The sequence below is a fragment of the Polistes fuscatus genome, unplaced genomic scaffold (genome assembly GCF_010416935.1).
Source record: "Polistes fuscatus isolate 324 unplaced genomic scaffold, CU_Pfus_HIC Scaffold69, whole genome shotgun sequence".
NCBI lineage: Eukaryota > Metazoa > Arthropoda > Insecta > Hymenoptera > Vespidae > Polistes > Polistes fuscatus.
In genome coordinates this window covers 77,503-83,836 of record NW_025113150.1, presented here as the reverse complement: position 1 = coordinate 83,836, position 6,334 = coordinate 77,503, and positions in this window count along the sequence as shown.

Genomic DNA, 6,334 nt, shown 5'->3' with positions numbered 1-6,334 from the left:
TTAAATTTGGTTACCCTACAATAACACAAAGCGTAAAATTTTACCAGAGCTTAAGAAAAGCGCATATATTCCCGCTTGTCAGTCGAGGCCGATACCGAGCCGATATCTCGGACGATCTGCTGCTTAGTGGGCGGTGAAAAGGGAATAGTATGTTTAAAATGCTACCGGTCGGTAAAGTGTTAAGCAAGTCTTCCCCGGACTATCTAGTTTCTTGCAGCGAGACAACATCTGCTCCGTAATTATCGTTCTCGCCGACCATCGATTGCAACGCCCTGGATCTGTACATACTTCGTACGTTCTACGTACCCACTTTGAGATTTCTTTTGTTCTTGAACTTAACTCGACATGAATTTCCTAGGGTAGTCCCCATGCGAAGATCTGAACAGGGAACTAGTTTACCTCCGGAAAATTTTACATTAGCAGAAATCATGGCGATGCTTGATTGTTACAAGATAAATTCGTTTTACAGTGTGAGCTTATCAGACCTACGCTCAACCCAGGACCAGGAGTGCTTTTTCCAATCGGCTGTCCGCAACTGCTTATTCTCTTTGTTCGCAACTAACCTCTATCCCTATCCGAGAAAAATACTCCATTCATCTATCCGCAACCTAAAGACACACTGTGTCCCGGTGACTAGAACCCACTAACTCTGTGAATTATAACACCTTGTTTTACTGCTCCGAGTCTAGCAGCTTTTAGGCTAACCCAAAAAATCTGCAAGAGAATATAGTTTAATAAGAAATTGTTTAGAAAATAATTTATAAGTAACACAAAGATGCATTCTTTTTCCAATTCTATTGATTGAAAATTAATGCACATAGTTTCTTTCTTGTAGAAATAAAAAGAAGACTGTGTCTTCAAAAATCTTTAATGATTTCAATACCATCGTCTTCTTCTTATCGTTGGTAAAAATAATGCGCTCTCTCTACTAGTAAAATGATTGATCATCTGTGGAGATAGAATAAGTTCTTTAATGCTTTGAATAAATATTTTTCAAGAGAATCACAATATTTGTTTCTATCAGAAAAAAACATTATTTTTTTACCTTTTAACGAATCCATGTCTTGCTTATTCCTTGTTACAGTGGTTGAATTCTATTCGCATAATAATTCACATAGGATCTCTATGAATAAAAAATTAGTTAAAAGAAATCTTTATATTGTTACCCCTTGGAAAATGAAATTTATATGCATAGATCCGATGCTGGAACAAAGTCTTTTTCTTACAGCCGCATACTTTTAGATAAAACTATTTAAGAAAGTAGTTTATGTATGAAATATAACAAATATAAATACAGAAGCAGAGTACCATAAATTGAATGAAAAAATAATATAATAAAGATATTTAACTCAGTAAAGTATGTTTACTGAACATATTATTGCTATTAAACTTACTATTGTCTTTTGTAATATTAAGATAAAGAGTACGATTGTAATTCATCGGTATTCTTACATTTAAATCAGAAAATATTCATCCTATGGTTAAGGTATAAAAAATCCAACAGCATGTTATCCAGGTTATTCATTTTCAACTTTAATTGCTGATCACTATAGAGAAGAAATTAAAGGAATTAAAACAAATATATTATTATACAAACCTTAGTTGACTTCAAAAAATACTTTTATCACCAATATTCATGAATAATAAATGTTTATGAAAACATTTTTGAATATATTCACAGTTATTTTATATCAATCACCATCGTATGCAATAATTAAATAACTTTAAAATACATAAATAATTTTTATTTGTATCGATATAAAGCACGTGATGTGTATATTAAAATATCAGAATATAGATACCTATCAGTCCAAACAAAATTTAAGGGAGAATTATCGATTTACCTTATGCCGTTATTTTGAAATCGATGTGCCCGAGTTATGTTACAGTGTACGAGGTATGAATTCACATACGTAAGTAATAACGAATGATTTATTTTTGTTCATGTAAGTGAGTAAATAATCAAACTAAAAGAAGTTGGTTAAAATACTTTTACTGATTAATACGTCGTTACAGATTGAATGCCCGACAGAGAGTGTCAGCGCCAGTCGTCGCATGGGATAAAGTTGAAATCTGCTTATCGACAGCAGGCCGCTACAATATGTGGCCGTCACGCTAAAGCTTGGCGCCACCGGCACTCTTACCGTTAGTCCACTCAACGCGGGCCATCTCCTTCGAATCTCAGGAAAGGAGGTGGAAACTTGATATAAGGGTAAATAGACGACGCTGAATCGAATGGTGCTAATTTTTTTGAGGTGGAAAGTGCCGTTTTTGAGAAAAAGGGTAAAAAAGTGTCAAAAATAACTTTATCTTAGAATCTAGGCATTTAATCGAAAAAAGTTTCAAACAAAAGTTGTAGAGAATTGAAAAATACTAAAAAATTGTTCTATGAGTTATCTTCGTATTTTCAAAAATAAGCGTATAAAATTGGATTGAAGATGGGGAGAAAAATTGTAAGAGTGGGAGAAAGCAAGCTTATCCCTCCGTCGCGTTTTACACGCGAGCGAGCTAGTGTGCGTGCGAGCGTCCGTGTGCACTAATACACAAACGAAGGATCTTCGGCAATCTTCGGGACTCTCGGTCTTGAATGCAAGTGAGAGTGAGAGAAGAAACCGATATTTCCCTTTTCTATTTGTTTAGGCGATAACGAGTATTATTGTCCTTGGGAGCGTTCTAATATTTCTCTTTTTATATATTTTCTTTCGGTAGCAAGAATTTTACGTCTTGGCTATCGAGCGTCGTGCGTTTTGTATACGAGTGCGAGTGAGAAAGAAAACCGATATTTCTCTCTTTCTATTTTTTCTTTCGGTAGCGAGAATTTTTCGTTTTGGCCATCGTGCGTCGAGCGTTTTATATATCTATATATATCGGCGTATAAGCGCGGCACTTTTAAATCGTATCTTGATGCTTATGGCACGCCGTTTCTTTATTTATTGTCAAAAATAATGAACCTTGAGTAAAAAAAAAATAATTCATTTTAACAGAAACTATTATTATTTAGTTGAGAGTAAAAATAATGAATTAATTTTGTGCCTCGCCATAAAATTAATTAGAATAATTAATTGATATAAATTCTTTGCCTCACAAAAATTTATTTGTATATCAAATTGAATACGTATTCTCTTTAAGACGAAATTTAAAATTTAAATATTTTTCCTAATAAATTATGTATTTTATAAAATTTTAAATTACTGACTTTTTGTCTCGTAAAAATTTATTAGTTTATCAAATTAAATACATATTTGAAAAAGAAGAATTTTATAACCACACATAAAATTAATTCAAGATATATATGAAAGGATATTCTAAAAACGTGGAATTTATTTTTTGTCTATACATAATTTTAATTCATTTTTATTATGTTATAAGAAAACACTAAAATGCATTCTGATTCATCTTCGAAGTCTTAAGAATTGTACGAAAAAAATTGAGCAATTATCAAGTGGTGCGTTAGCGTAAGTAGTAACGTCTTCGCTTCTCGCGCTGGGTATTAACGTTTGATTCTTCGCGGGGGAATTATTTTTTTTATAAGTTTTTCTATCCTTAGGTTATATAAATTGTTTTTACATTTCCTAATTTATAATTATATATAGAAAAAAATTAAAATTATTACAAAAAAATTAAAAGCAATAAATTTTTTTACATCTTGCACAAATAGCAGGCTCCAGTAAATGGAAAGTCACGAAAAGCGCCTCCTCCTCCTCTTCCGATATATATAGATGACGTTATTAATATTCAATCGCTGATGAATTGTTTAGAAAAAGTTGTGCATGAAAAAGGCTACATTCTTAAGATTAGCAATAATCAGGTTCGTGTCCTGCCGGCTGATCCGAAGTTTTATAGAAGGATTGTGAGGATTGTGAATTTTGAAGTCATCGAACGCTAATTTTCACACATATTGATTAAAACAGGAAGGGTCGTTTCAAGTTATCTTGCGCAACATTCATCATTCCGTTGATTTAAATGCCCTAAAGGATGAATTTCAAAAGCTTGGACATGAAGATGTAAACAAAATCAATATAAGACACAGGGAAACACATATCCCGCTATCAATTTCTATATTAACCTGAAACAGAAACCAAATAACAACACAGTATATAACATAAACAAACTAAACAATACAATAGTCGAAATTGAACCACCTCTAAAAAAGAAAGAAATAGTTCAATGCAAAAGGTACCAAAGGTACGGTCAAACTCAGAGGTATTGTAATCGCACATACCAGTGTGTCAAATGTGCAGGTCAACATGCAACAACTGATTGCAAAAAATCCATAGAGACTTTACCAACCTGTATTCTATGTAGCGGCATCCATACTGCGACCTACAAGGGATGTCCTGGCAACCAAGAGCAGCTTAAGAAAACGTTCCCTAAACCAATGCTCAGGAAAAATCATAATATTAAGACCAACATACAAGCCGACCAGGTTGGGAAAAATCAACATTACACAAATCCACTAGTGTCTTATGCTCAGGCAACGAAGAGAAATAATCACCTGACATAATAATAAAATAATAATAATAATAATGAAATAATTCAAACCTGGAGACATCCAAAAAAAAAATTACAAGCAATTGTATAGGATCTTCCGAAAGTTTGAGGAAATTGGAAGAACTCATTGATAAACGATCTAAGCAAATAAATAACCTCATCACATTATTAACAGTTATCGTAAGTAAATTGTCAAGTATCGGCAAATAATGAAGACTCTTCGTATCGCAGTTTTGAATGCCAACGGTCTTATGCAACGAAAAGTTGAGTTGAAAGCTTTCTTAAAACATCAGGATATTCAAATAATGTTGGTATCTGAGACACAATTTACTGACAAAACTTATTTCAAAATTTTGGCTTTAATGTTTACTACACGAATCATCCAAGTGGAAGAGCACATGGAGGTACAGCGTTTATAATTCAATCTAGTCTTAAACATTACGAATTTCCACCCTATAAACAAGACTATCTTCAAGCAAAAAATGTAATGACTTAAGACTGGAATAGCCCACTAGCTATCTATGCAGTCTACTGCCCCCGTAAAAACGATATTCAAAAAGCAGAACTCAATCATTTCTCGGAAAGTCTAAGCATTAGACACATGGCAGGAGGCGATATTAATGCTAAAAATAACCATTGAGGCAGTAAAATTGTAAATCCAAGGGGGAGAACTCTCTTAAAAAGTATTGAAACAATTAAGGCAACGTTTATTAGTTCTGGAGAACCTACGTATTGGCCAACAGATGTCAACAAAATTACAGATTTGCTCGATTTTTGCATACTTAAAAATATATCTCCTACATATATACAGGTATGCTCTTCACCTAACCTTTCTTCGGACTATTCTCTAATCATAGCAACAATAAACACAACAATTGTTGAGAATAGCCCTCCAAGCTCCATATGCAATAAACTTACAAACTGGGATCATTTTCGGGAGACATTTAGTACTGCTACTATATTCGCAACACAATTGGAAACGACCGACGATGTAGACATTGCATCAAATTACCTAACAAACAATATAGTAAATGCAGCTCGAGCTTCTACACCTAGTCCTAAAAGCAAGAATAACCACGAGTACCCTGAATACATTATAAGAAAAATCCAAGAAAAACGAAAGCTGTGAATAAATTGGCAAAATAACAAACAGAAATTAAATAAAGCAACGAGGATTATAAGGAAAAATCTCAAGAACTTTAAAAATGAAGGACTAAAGACCTTTTTCTACCAAATTTAAATCCTGTAGCTAACAGTAACTATTCATTTTGGAAAGCAACTAGGCGATTCACACGTCCAATACAAGACATACTGGTAAATCGACAACCGGTGGATGGCATAGAAAACCAATAGATAAAGAAATCACGTCATCTTAAACTACTCATAATTCTCGCTGTTGAGGAAATAAAACAAAAGTGAGATGAACGCCGAACATTTTACAATATGCAGGTTGATATTTTGAATAATTTCGTTACGACCAGGTGGTCGTCACGTGTTACCGTACGTGAGGAAGTTTAATAGACGTTTGGGATTATATTTATCCCTGAGTAGGCTTTAAATGATTCTATTAATCACTTGAGTGGTCAAAAAAACGGAACGAGATCGACAATGGACAAACTGAGATTCCTTTCTGGTGATCACGTCGTAACCGTTAGAGAAATTCTACTGTAATGGCTGCAGGGTAACGGCTGCCGGAGAAGCCGGCGTTACGGCGAGGCGTCAAAAGGCGCTAGGGAACAAAGCGTGTTTTTCTAGAGCGACAACTGTCGGATGGCGCCGTCCGTTAGGAACGCTTATTCCCAAACACTCGCTGAGAATTGATTGTAAATTCATATAATTATAA